The sequence below is a fragment of the Myxine glutinosa genome, chromosome 6 (assembly GCF_964187855.1).
Source record: "Myxine glutinosa chromosome 6, kmMyxGlut1.1, whole genome shotgun sequence".
NCBI lineage: Eukaryota > Metazoa > Chordata > Myxini > Myxiniformes > Myxinidae > Myxine > Myxine glutinosa.
The window spans coordinates 76,205,814-76,220,097 of record NC_136266.1 but is presented as its reverse complement, the minus strand read 5'-3'; the positions used below and the strand labels follow the sequence as shown (position 1 = coordinate 76,220,097).

Below are 14,284 nucleotides of genomic sequence, written 5' to 3'. Positions count from 1 at the left end.
ACTTAGGCCTACTTGTCTTTTGGCACTGGGAACAAAACCCACCATTGCTCTGAGCTGCAATTTTGTCACCATCTTAAAAGGTGGGTTTTTTTTTGGTTTTCAAAACAATAGTAAAATTGGAAACTCCACCACATACATTTTGAGGCATACAAAGTATCCGAGGCACCGCTTACAAAAAGAGTAATTCATCAGAAGTCCTAGTGGTTATCTCACTCAAGAATGCTGTAAAATAATGACATCATAAGGGATAGTGTGTTCACTGATTTTTAACCCCCCCCACTGTTTTGTAGCCAACGACATCAAGCTGTAAAATAACAAAAAGGTCGTTATTGCTGCGGAAGGACTTCTGGAAGAGTCTGAAATAGCAAAGGGCTTTCTTGTGTATCCCTTCATGGTTTCATTTATGCAGCTTTCTTCAGCGAGAAGAGCATGGGAGGAGTCATTTTATTTATTTAATCCTAGCCATCTGGGATAATCGATTAGGTGAGAGCTGGTTGGTTATTTCCTCCATTCACATGTGAGTGTGAGTGAGTCTTTGCTTGTCATATATACAATACATCACCAAAAGTAAGCGGACACCCCTTCTATTTAGTGGATTTGGCTGTTTCAACCACACCCATTGCTGACAGGTGTACAGTCACGTGAAAAAGTAAGTACACCCCATGTAAAGTTTTGACTTTTTCAACATATTTCAACATACAGATATTTGATCTTAATTTCAACAATATTGATAGATAAAGGTGAAATAATATAACAAATATCATGAAACATTTACATTTTGTAGTCCATTGTATAATTTAAATAAACATAAATGCAAATTTCGCATGTGGAAAAAGTAAGTACACCCTTGGCTCTAATAGGTGGTATTGCCCCTTTTGGCAGAAACAACCTCAAGGAGGCATTTCTTATAACTGTCCACCAGTCTCTGACATCGACTGGGAGAAATTTTTGCCCACTCCTCCATACAGAATTCTTTCAGCTGTGCGATATTTGAGGGGTTTCTTGCATGCACAGCTCGTTTCAAATCCCCCCACAACATCTCGATGGGATTTAGATCTGGGCTTTGACTTGGCCATTCCAGAACCCTCCATTTATTTCTTTTCAGCCATTCCTTGGTGGATTTACTGGTATGTTTAGGGTCATTGTCATGTTGCAAGTTCCGCCTTCGGTTGAGCTTCAACTTTCCGACAGATGGCCTCACATTATCCTCAAGCACCATCTGGTACAATGAAGAATTTGTCATGTATGCAGTGCAAATATTCACCGTTGTATCCCTACACCGGGACCGGGTTGGATCCCTACGCCAGACCTCGGATGGCGCTGCTGTGAATCGGGCCTTGATCGGCAGAGTGAATAAACGCGTACGACAATTGATCGCAGTTTGTCGAAGTAGCGTTGGACGCCAGCTACGGCGGGGAGTTATCGTGCAACCTTGGGCCTTGCTGGTCGCCGATCGAAACGACGGGACCGCGGGTTCAATATCGCTGGGCAATCGGCGCCGAGAAAGTACAGTACTCTGGCGCAAAACCTTCCCTGGAAAATCGCATGCTTGGCCGGAATGACCATCTGCGTGCTTTGGCCGCTTTGGTACACCTGGCTCACGAACCAGCATGGCGCTCATGAGCGCCTCAGCATTCAGACTTGCAATGCGACGTTTATGAGGTGCGGCATACAGTGGCAGCGAATCGGGATGGTTTTCATTGGCGGCGGTATGCCATCGCTCCTGATCACGTGTCCTCGGGGGTGACGGTGCATCACCGGCATGTCCGCCAAGCGCAGCGGGGGGCAACGCACCCCCCATGGCGAGTGTCGTGGCAGCTAGAGGTTGGTGAGAGAAGCATGCAAGAGCATGGCATTCATTCAGCGGGCTCGCCGCTTGTGCCGCACCGGTCTCACAAGCCCAGTTGCGGCCTGCTCCAGGGGACGTTGGGACCACTCGAGAACAGATGGCGTTACCAGGCTTGGGAGAGGCCATCAGGTGAGGTCTGTATTCATCCGGCCTGGTCTATCCCAAGAAAGGTGCTTGCCATTACATGTGGTCCGGCTCCCAGGTGCGAGGTCTTGACATGGCGGTAACTTGACCAGGCAGACCCGAGGGCTACAGGATGGATCGGGAATGTTCTGGTCACTACGTGCTGCTGCTGTTGCTGCTGCTGCCAGGCCGTTGCTCCCTGGCACCATGCCTTTCTTCTTGTCCTTCCTTCTACCATCGTCGATATTATTGTCATTGTCACAGTTATGTGTTACGCAGTTATGGTCAGCCATTGTCATCGAAAGACTCAGACGCTGTTTCGCCACTCATGGTCTGCCCAGGATGATCGTGAGTGATAACGGTTCGTGTTTTTCCAGTACCGAGTTTGCCGAGTTCACACGTCGGAACGGCATCAAACATAAGTTTGTCAGCCCACATCACCAGGCTTCAAATGGCTTGGCCGAACGATCCGTGGGAATCATCAAATCCGGATTGCAGAAACTTCAGGAGGGAACCTTGGAAACAAAGCTGTCTCGTCTCCTGTTCAAATACCGCATCACGCCACAATCAACAACCGGTGCAGCTCCGTCTGAGTTATTGATGAAACGACACTTGAGATCGACACTTGACAATCTCAAACCAGACATATCATCAAATGTTTATCAGAGCCAGCTTAATCAAAAGTTGGTGCACGATAAGACGTCCAACAGTCGATGTATCAACATTGGAGATCCAGTGTTTGCCCGAAATTTTGGTGCAGGTGCGACGTGGCTACCGGGGGACATCATCGAGAAGCCAGGTCCACTGTCCTGTGTGATTCGCCTGCAGGACGGCCGTGAAATTCGTCGACATCAGGACCACATAACCTACCGTCACTGTGAGTCGATGGAGCCTGTAGCATCGTCACAGTCAGGACAACAGTTCGACCCGCCACTGCCGGAGATCGTCGTGGCCGCTCCAGCCGGCTCGGATGCCCCGAAAACCTCTGCAAACGCTACACCCTTCGTGGAGACCAAAGGAATCACCTCGGATTCTGTATCCACTGGTACACCGCGACCCAAAGGAATCACCTCGGACTTTGTATCCACTGGTACACCGCGACGCTCAATGCGTGAGAGAAAAGCACCCAACCGGTTGAATCTTTGAAGATGTTTTTTTTTCACGTTGACACATATTTTCACATGTTTTGGAAATGTTGCTTTTGAAATGTCAATTCTGGAAATCTAGCACTTATTGCTCGTGGTAATTCGTTGATGATGATTTTTCATTATTTTCATTCACGTTGATTATTCATTATTTTCACGTATTTTCATTATTCTCATAACCGTTTGCACACATATTTTCACATGTTTTGGAAATGTTGCTTTTGAAATGTCAATTCTGGAAATCTAGCACGTATTGCTCGTGGTAATTTTGGACCTAAAGGGGAGGATGTCATGTATGCAGTGCAAATATTCACCGTTGTATCCCTACACCGGGACCGGGTTGGATCCCTATGCCAGACCTCGGATGGCGCTGTTGTGAATCGGGCCTTGATCGGCAGAGTGAATAAACGCGTACGACAATTGATCGCAGTTTGTCGAGATACCTTACAGAATTCATAGTGGATTCTATGATGGTGAGCTGCCCAGGCCCTGATGCAGCAAAGCTGCCCCAAACCATAATATTTCCACCACCATGCTTTACAGTTGGTATCAGGTTCTTGTGGTCAAATGCTGTCTTTGGTTTTCGCCAAACATGTCTTCTGGTACTGTGGCCAAATAGCTCTACCTTTGACTCATCTGTCCAGAGCACATTGTTCCAGAAGTGCTGGTCTTCGACTAGGTGTTCATTGGCAAACTTTAGTCTTGCCCTGATGTTCTTTCTGGACAGCAAAGGTTTCCTCCAGGCACACCTCCCATGTAGATCAAATGTGTGCAGCCTCTTTCTAATGGTAGACTCGTGCACTTTGACATCAACGGTGGCAAGAGATACCTGTAGGTCACGTGATGACATTCTGGTGTTCTTAGAGACTTCTTTCAGCATCTTTCGGTCTGGTCTCGGGCTGAACTTGCTGGGGCGGCCTGGCCTGAACAAGTTGGCAGTTGTTTGGAATCTTCTCCACTTGTAGATGATCTTCCGGACAGTCGAATGATTGATTTCAAATTGTTTGGAGATCTTTTTAAATCCCTTCCCAGATTCGTAGGCATCTATAACCTTCTTTCTGAAGGCGTCAGAGAGCTCTTTTGATCTAGGCATGGTGACGCCACACACTTCAACACCAAAGAGCAAACCAAACTAAATGTCTGAGGTTTAAATAAGACAGGTTCCTCCATGATCCTCTCTAACGATGTTCTAATCATTTGCACCTGAGCTGGTGCACCTCATTCTAATTTTAGGTGTTTGAAGTAGTGATAAATGTAGGGGTGTACTTACTTTTTCCACATGCGAAATTTGCATTTATGTTTATTTAAATTATACAATGGACTACAAAATGTAAATGTTTCATGATATTTGTTATATTATATCACCCTTATCTATCAATATTGTTGAAATGAAGATCAAATAGCTGTATGTTGAGATATGTTTAAAAAGTCAAAACTTTACATGGGGTGTCCTTACTTTTTCACGTGACTGCATATATATATATATATATATATATATATATATATATATATATATATATATATATATATATATATATATATATATATACGTATATATATATATATATATATATATATATATATATATATATATATATATATATAATCAAGCACACAGCCATGCAATCTCCATAGACACACATTGGCATTAGAATGGGCCGTGCTGAAGAGCTCAGTTGACTTTCAACGTGGCACTGTCATAGGATGCCACCTTTCCAATAAGTCAGTTCGTCAAATTTCTGCCCTGCTAGAGCTGCCCCGGTCAACTGTAAGTGCTGTTATTGTGAAGTGTAAATGTCTATGAGCAACAACAGCTCAGCCACGAAGTGGTAGGCCACACAAGCTCACAGAATGGGACTGCCTAGTGTTTGAAGCGGGTAGCGCGTAAAAATCATCGGTCCTTGGTTGCAACACTCACTACCGAGTTCCAACCTGCCTCTGGAAGCAACGTCAGCACAACAACTGTTCGTCGGGAGCTTCATGAAAGGGGTTTCCATTGCCGAGCAGCCGCACATAAGCCTATGATCACCATGTGCAATGCCAAGCGTCGGCTGGAGTGGTGTAAAGCTTTACCCCATTGGACTCCGGAGCAGTGTAAACACGTTCTCTTGAGTGGTAAATCACGCTTCACAATCTGGCAGTCTGACGGACGAATCTGGGTTTGGCGGATGCCAGGAGAACGCTACCTGCCCAAATGCAGAGTGCTAACTGTGACGTTTGGTGGAGGAGGAAGAATTGTCTGGGCCTGTTTTTCATGGTTCGGGCTAGGCCCCTTAGTTCCAGTGAAGGGAAATCTTAATGCTACAGCATACAATGACATTCTAGACGATTGTGTACTTCCAACTTTGTGGCAACAGTTTGGGGGAAGGCCCTTTCCTGTTTCAGCATGACAATGCCCCATGCACAAAGCGAGGTCCATACAGAAATGGTTTGTCGAGATCGGTGTGGAAGAACTTGACTGGCCTGCACAGAGCCCTGACCTCAACCCCATCAAACACCTTTGGGATGAATTGGAACGCCGACTGCGAGCCAGGCCTAATCGCCCTACATCAGTGCCCGACCTCACTGATGCTCTTGTGGCTGAATGGAAGCAAATCTCCGCAGCAACGTTCCAACATCTCGTTGAAAGCCTTCCCAGAAGTGTGGAGGCTGTTATAGCATCAAAGGGGGGTGGGGGGGAGCAACTACATTTTAATGCCCATGATTTTGGAATGAGATGTTCGATGTTCGGGTGTCCATATACTTTTGGTCATGTAGTATATATTATATTTGATGGCATTGTACACATGTGGGTGTTGTGTTTGGGATCAAGTGTTGTTGTTGTTTGTTGCCCACCTTATCCAGCTGCTTGTATCATCCAGTCTTCCCATTTGTATGAGAGGTGTGTATTGTGTGTGTATGTCAACCATCTCCCCAGTTAGACCACGCTCTCGGCTCCTCACATGCCATTCTTCCTCTATCAATCTGTCGTTTGTTGGACGTCTTGTCTCGGACACTGGTCCCATCAAAGTCAATTTTGTGGCCAGATTGCAGGCAATGACATGCTATGGCTGACTGTGTCACATTTCCTAGACTCACTGCTCTATCATGTTCATCTAGCCATTGTTTCAAATTTCTTCAAGATTCACAAATGTATAAATGGTCACAGTCTTTGCATAATGAATGGTAATCTACGGATTTATCACCAGCTGATATTGTGTCCTTCAGTTTTGAAATGTCAATAACTTTCAAAACTGAAGGAAGACTAAAGACATAAACAGATGTTTGGTACAACAGAACTTTAAAATACAAGAAAACTAACACAACATAATAACAATAACAACCGAAGCGTTTTGTGCTGTACTCAAGGCGATTCACAGCAAAAAGACTGGAACAAGTGAGAGATGGTGCATTTATAAGCATGTCTATGTAACAGCAACACCGATTAATTCATCAGTCATGACGTAATTGGTATTCTGAATGCCCATTGGTTGACTCGTCACACCCACTATCCCTGACTCTGATTGGCTGTACCAGAGATGTAAGCGATGACTCACCATTTGCATCAGACATCAGTACCTTGGAGGGAGGGAGATGGGATTCCGCCAAAGCCGAGGACTCAACATTTGTAGACACACCATGGACAGCAGTCGGAGCAACACCTTTAAGCTTTCCATGTTGAAAGGGAATGAGAGAATGTACAAAATCCTTTTGACGACACAATATAGGGTCCGTGGAATGGATGAAAGTTGCTTCTAACATACGTAGATGTAACGTACTTCGACCTCGGCTCAATATCTTTAACATATCTGCATTGTACTGGTCTGCATAAGCGGGGTTGCCAGCCAAGTGCCGTGCAATGGCAGAAGAACAAGAAATGGCTGACAGTCCTTGGATGTTCTTACATGCTCATACTGGTTGAGTCCTCACCCCCAAGTTCTTTCCTCAAATCGCCAGGGGAACAGGCGGTTTGATACGATCAGCCAACCTTTGGGTTGTATCTTATTGTTATTACATCGTGTTTGTTTACTTGTATTTTGAAGACATATAATCACAGACTTTTGTTTTCTAATCCCAGATGTATATATATCGAGTTACGAGTTACAACGACTCTCCTCGAGTTACGACGGGGTTACGGTCCGACAAGCAGGTCTTAGGTTGAAGTGGTCGTAAGTCGAATCACCCCTCATGGACTTATTATATATGACTTATTACATATTTCCATGTCCATATTCCACCATAGTGTGGCGGACACGATGGCTCGCTGGCGCGATGACATCATTCTGCACACCAGGAGGGTGTCGGCCACGCCCGAGGGGTAGGCGTGGCCTCGGGATATACACGGGGCACACAGCCCCGAGCACGGCAGTGCTATAGTGTGATCCTTAGAATAAAGACTCTTTTCATTACGTTCATTGTTGCTTCCTTTATTGGCAAGACAAGTCATGCGCATAGCACCGCACTACATTGGTGACCCCGACTAGTTCAGCCGATGCTGATCTACAGAACGTGCCATGACCAGCAGCAACGCGGTAGCGGTGAACTCCCTGAGTTTTGGGAAGCTCAGGCGGAGATATGGTTTATGCAGGCCGAAGCCCAGTTTCAGCTTCGTGGCATAACGGCGGACGAGACGCGCTACTTCCACGTCATCGCCGCCCCCGGGCCCGGCACAGCCGCCCGCGTCGTGTCCGTCCTGTGGAACCCACCGGCCGACCACAGATACGAGGCGCTCAAGCGTCGCCTCATCGCCACGTTCGGCCTCACAGAGGACGAACGGGCCGACCGTCTCCTGGACCTTCCCGACCTCGGCGACACTCAACCATCAGTCCGAATGGACCATATGCTGTCGCTCCTGGGGGACAAAGCACCGGATTTTTTTTTATTCCGGGCGCTCTTTTTACGCCAGCTACCAGCCCAGGTACGCCTCGCATTGGCCGGTTCCAAGATAAAGGAACCCCGCGCGCTGGCTGTCGAGGCCGACAGGTTTTTCGCGGCGTGTGACATGCGGGCGAGCTTCGGTGCGGCCGTCGCGGATCACGGGGCTGATGCTGATGCTGATGCACCACACCTCGTGGATCCCGAGGCTGATGCACAACGCGTGGCCACCGCCACGCCCCGCCCACCACCACCGCGAAAACCACAGCCTCCGCCTTCGCCGCAAACCTGGTGCCATTTCCACGCCAGGTTTGGCCACAAGGCGAGGAATTGTCGCCCGCCGTGCTCGTTCGGCAAGTCGGGAAACTGCCAAGCCGGCGCTCGGTAGCAGCCCTGAGCGTCGGCCATTCCGGCAGCCTTCTTTTTATAATGGACACCTTGTCCGGGCGCCGCTTCCTATGCGACACGGGTGCACAGGTGAGCGTTATCCCTGCCTCTACGTCCGACAAGCACACCGCGGGCCAGGGCCCCACGTTGCTTGCAGCCAACGGAACACCCATATGCACGTTCAGGAAGCGCTGCCTCTCCCTGCGGTTTGGAGGGCAATGCTTCACGTGGACGTTCGTAACCGCCAGCGTGCCCATGGCATTGCTCGGTGCGGACTTCCTCTGTGCAAATGGGTTGTTGGTAGACGTACAGAACAGACGCCTCGTCCAGGCCGAAACATTCAGCTCGCTTGCTTGCGCGCTGAGCAGCTCGTTGAGCGGCTCACTGAGCGGCTCACCGAGCGGCTCGCCAAGTGGCTTGCTGAGCGGTTCGGTCCCGGCGAGGTTGGTTTGTACCCTCCCAGCAGCGGATGAGTTCACCCGCCTCCTCGCCAGTTTCCCGGCCCTCACGTGGCCCACCTTCTCGGTGGTGGCCGTAAAGCACGGTGTGGAACATCACATACCCACCGTCGGGCCACCGGTCTACGCCCGGGCCCGCCGCCTCGAACCAACGAAGCTCGCGGTGGTGAGAGCGGTGTTTGCTATGCTGGAGCGGCTGGGCATCGTGCGGCGCTCCAAGAGTGCTTGGGCGTCACTGCTACACATCGTGCCGAAGCCTGGCGGGGATGGCGGCAGTGCGGGGACTACCGCCGCCTCAACGATGCCACCACCCCCGACCGTTACCCGGTCCCCCACGTCCAGGACTTTTCCGCCCGGTTGGCGAACATGTCCTGCTTCTTCAAGGTGGACCTCATATGCGGCTACAACCAGGTCTGCATCAGGCCGGAGGACATCCCGAAGACGGCCGTCATTACGCCATTCGGCCTCTTTGAATTCCTTCAGATGCCCTTCGGTTTGAAGAATGCGGCTCAGGCGTTCCAACGTCTGATGGACAGCGTCTTGCGTGACCTGGATTTCGTCTATGTCTACCTGGACGACATCCTCGTCACAAGCACCGCCACACCCAGGCCCCGTTGGCCCCGTTTACGGTGCCCGAACGTCGGTTCGACCACGTTCACGTGGACATGGTGGGACCTCTGCCCCCCTCGCGGGGTTTCATGCACGTCCTCACCATGGTGGACCGCACCACCCGGTGGCCAGAGGCCGTGCCTTTGGCGGCGACGACGGCGGCGGACGTCACGCAGGCGTTCATCGCCACCTGGGTTGCCCAGTTCGGCGCCCCCTCGGACATCTCGTCCGACCGCGGCCCCCAGTTCACCTCAGAGCTCTGGGGGGCGGTCGCGCAGGGGCTCAGTGTCCAGCTGCACCATACCACTGCCTATCACCCCCAGGCCAACGGCCTGTGCGAGCGGTTCCACCGCTCCTTAAAGGCCGCGCTCCGGGCCACCCTCCGCGACGGCGGCTGGGTCGACAGGCTCCCCTGGGTCCTGCTGGGCCTCTGGGCGGCGCCCAAGGACGACCTGCGCTCATCCACGGCGGAGTTGGTCTTCGGACAACCGCTGCGGGTGCCGGGCGAGTTCCTCCCCGACTCCACGGCACCATGGTCCACGGCGCAGCAGTGCTCCGCGCTGCAGGAGACCGCCCAGAGGTTCGCCCCAGTGCCGACGGCGCACCATGGGCACCCGCCAATGCATGTCGCCCCGGAGCTTCGCACGGCGGAGTACGTGTTCATCCGACACGACGCCCACCAGACAACGCTGCGGCCCCCGTACGACGGGCCCTTCCACGTGCTGGAGACCGGGGCGAAGCACTTCACCCTGGACATCGGCGGTACTCCTGACCGCGTTTCTGTGGACCGCCTCAAACCGGCCCACCTCGACGTGGACCACCCCCCGCCAGCGGCTCAGCCCCCGCTTCGGGGCCGCCCCCCGGCGGGCGGACCCCCGGCACCGCCCAACCCCGCCGGCACGCCGCCCCCTGGCCCCGCACCCATCCCAGGGGCAGCCGGTGGCATCCCGGCATCCCAGACGCCGCCAGCCGCCAGAGGGCGCTTCAGCCGGGTCATCCGTTTGCCCCGCAAACTGACCCTTCAGGTGCGCGGGAATTCTGGGGGGGCGCGTGTGGCGGACACGATGGCTCGCTGGCGCGATGACATCATTCCGCGCACCAGGAGGGTGTCGGCCACGCCCGAGGGGTAGGCGTGGCCTCGGGATATACACGGGGCACACAGCCCCGAGCACGGCAGTGCTATAGTGTGATCCTTAGAATAAAGACTCTTTTGATTACGTTCGTTGTTGCTTCCTTTATTGGCAAGACAAGTCGTGCGCATAGCACCGCAGTACAATCGCATCATTTGTTAGATTTTAAAAATACACAGGGAAACCAAGGGGAAACTGGGAGCCATAAAAATGGAGTGAAGAGGCACACCGAGGAATAACGAGGGGAACAGAGGAGAAAGAAGATATTTAAAAAAAAAGTCATTGTTAATATTATGGAGGAATAAATAGAGCTCCATGTGTTTGCTAAGGTGTTTTGGGAACGCCATGTGCGTTAGGATCACGTGAGATTGCGTGAGATGACGTCACAGCATTCGGTCTAACGAATAAAGCAGTAATTTTACAAACTGCAGTAAAATGTCCCTCATTTTGCTCGGGGAGCCAGAATACTGAGTCCACCTTTGAAATGTGAAAATAATTAAGTTAACGGACATTTTTAATTTGATGCACGCCTAGAACGTATGACGTCAAGACGTACTCTGCCAGGTAGTCAGAAAGAGCCATCGCGTATTGCATGGTATAGTAGAGGGCGTCGCGGATTTCTTTGTACTCCACTACTCGTATCTGTTTCTAAAGCAAAAGGTGCAACTTTGTTTTCTTCAATTTGATCATTAAAATTCGCTCTAATTCTAAACAAAGGTGAAAGCTACTCAAGGTTTGGGGGTTGTATTGAGTACAGTCCAACTTTAATCGGTCATCGGAACTGTACACTGAACTGATTGCAATCTGTCGGTACAGATTACTGAAAAATAGGTGATATCGGCCTGTTCTGATTGCCGGTTCAGATATCGGCACAGCACTAAATATATATACTAGTACCCGACTGCAAAGCCGCAATGAGCCGGCGAATGTCACACGCCGATGTCATAGATTTTACCCATCACTATGACATCAGTAGGTTAAGTAGTTGGTAGTAGGTAGGTGTAGTAGGTACCGTACCTAGTTCAAAATGACACCATTTGCATTCTGGATGAGATTAAAATTTATAAAATTTCCTTCTTGATTAATTCGGTGAATTCCATCTCAACTCGGATATTTCCGGCCGTGAAAAATTATCCCCTACGGCCGCGAGATTTCTAAAAATAATTCTTCGTCAATTTTAGAATATTTGACGCCGTTTTCAGCCTCCAAAACACGGTACTGGTAATAAGCTTTAAAAAAATATTTTTTCAAATGCTCGAATCTCATTGGTTCCGGTGTTTGGTGACGATTTTCGTTGAAGATAACCAGGCCCGTGCGGACCGGGGAACGAGGTTGGTCTTAAAGTATTTTAATTACAAATTAGAGGTGCATAAGATCGTGAATCAAAAAAAGACGGGTGAAACAAACTTCTATTGAACTTTTTCGCAATTTTTTGCATACTTCCGCATCCGCAAGATGGCGGCCTCCATTGCGTGATTTGGTGCGTCAAAGCTTGGAATTCTCAAAGGATCCAGCAAAATCTGGTTTTTAAACATAATACGTACGCGTTCATTCACAACACCGGCTTTGCCGGCTACTAGTACCCGACTGCAAAGCCGCAATGAGCCGGCGAAGCCAAAGCCTCTTGCCACTATTTTACCCATCACTATGGCATCAGTGGATTAGGTAGTTGGTAGTAGGTAGGTGTAGTAGGTACCGTACCTGGTAAGACTTGGTAAAAGAGAAGAGCAGACTGTCCTCGCCAATACCTACATACAATAAATGTCACAAGAAGCTTTAGGAAGTAACTATACGATGTGCTAGCTTAGGGCCTATTTTAAGAAATTTTAACTGGGCTTAATATACGTTTTCACAGTATGTGTGTAGTCTTCTAACTTCAGTCACTGTCAGGACTGGTTCTCTCCGGGCACTGCGGCTTCCTCCACCAGAAGAAGTTAGCTTGCAGTAAGATCAGTGCCGACAGATCAGACGATAGCGCCGTTTCAATGGCAATGTGTGACTGTCGTTAATCAAACCATGTCGATGGCGCTGATTGGCTGACCTAAGCTGATCGCTGATTGGTCAGCTCACAAAATTTCGCAAATTCAGACCTAAAATTACACCATTTCCATTCTGGATGAGATTAAAATTGATAAAATTTACTTCTTGATTAATTCGGTGAATTCCGTCTCAACTTCGGATATATCCGGCCATGAAAAACTATCCCCTACGGCCGCGAGATTTCTAAAAAAGAATTCTTCGTCAATTTTAGAATATTTGACGCCGTTTTCAGCCTCCGAAACGCGTAATAAGCTTTTTTGAAGTATTTTTTCAAATGCTCGAATCTCATTGGTTCTGGTGTTTGGTGACGATTTTCGTTGAAGATAACAAGGTTGGTCTTAAAGTATTTTAATTACAAATTAGAGGTGCATAAGATTGTGAATCAAACAAAGACGGGTGAAACAAACTCCTATTGAACTTTTTCGCAATTTTGTTATGCATACTTCCGCATTCGGAAGATGGCGGCCTCCATTGAGTGATTTGGTTTTTGAAATATTTTTTCAAATGCTCGAATCTCACTGGTTCCGGTGTTTGGTGACGATTTTCGTTTAATATAACCATGCCCATGCGGGCCGAGGTTGGTCTTAAAGTATTTTAATTACAAATTAGAGGTGCATAAGATTGTGAATCAAACAAAGACGGGTGAAACAAACTCCTATTAGTAAGGGCATTTTATGAGATATTTCACAAATCTGTTAACTAAATTGTTACCAAAAAATTTCTTCACCAATATGTTTGTAAAGGTGTGTAATAACATGTGTTAAAATGTTGAAGTTCAACTCCCGTGGGAAACCCAGAAAAAAAGCTGTTGAATTCGGGTACCGAAAAATTATTTTCGAGAATTTTTATTTTTTTTAATCGGCCCTTAAGTAACTTATGAGCGGTCAAATAAGGGTTTTTCATGATTCTGAGTTGATTGTTAACATTTATATTTTCACTTTTACATTTACACACAAAGTAGCTTTTATTTCACATACATATATAATACTCAAGAGTTATTTCTCATTCACAATGTCAGAAGTTTTAACAGTCATTGTCTATGTCTTCTTCAGACTCAACAACATCATGACTGCAGTTTCTGCATGTAATGCCATTACAGACTCCACAGGCCGAGATGCACGTGACCCCATTCTTCTTGCAGCTGCATCGCCAGTTGCTGCAATCTCCATGACAATTACAGCTCGTGAACTGCAATAGCTCCTCAGGAGCCGTGGGGTCCAGTGTTGGAACTGGCTCATACCCATGCTCATCGTTCCTATCTGTTTCCTGTTCGTAAATGGAATAATCTTTACTTCAGTTCCTCTCAGGATCTTAGCTTTGTCGAGTGCCTTCAACTTCACCCGGGGGAAAGCTGCTGTGGATCTGGCAAAGGTGGTGCCGCAGAGGTGACTTCGATCCAACCCATTGAGTGAAAGGGAGTGTTTCCGTGAATAGAGACAATGTTTAAATCTATATTGTCTCCAACAAACTGAGTGACTGCATTGTTTGTTTCCCCAACCTCCATAAAGACCACCTGATCATTACTTGACAATTCACTTTCACTGGCTGGCACTTTGGCTGTCATCACTGATTGATCCTCAAGCGCAGCATCAACCGCAACCTCATCATTGATCTGTTCATCGGTTTCCTCCAAAATGGTGTCAAGAGTGCCAGAAGTATCTGGAACATCATCTCCACTCCTACTATTAA

The 14,284-nt window shown here is 48.6% G+C and overlaps 1 protein-coding gene across 1 annotated transcript in view; it reads left to right on the top strand.

Moving 5' to 3' along the window:
- Nucleotides 1-14,284, top strand: part of LOC137429987 (uncharacterized) — an 86,556-nt gene that overhangs the window by 2,542 nt on the left and 69,730 nt on the right. The window lies entirely within an intron of this gene.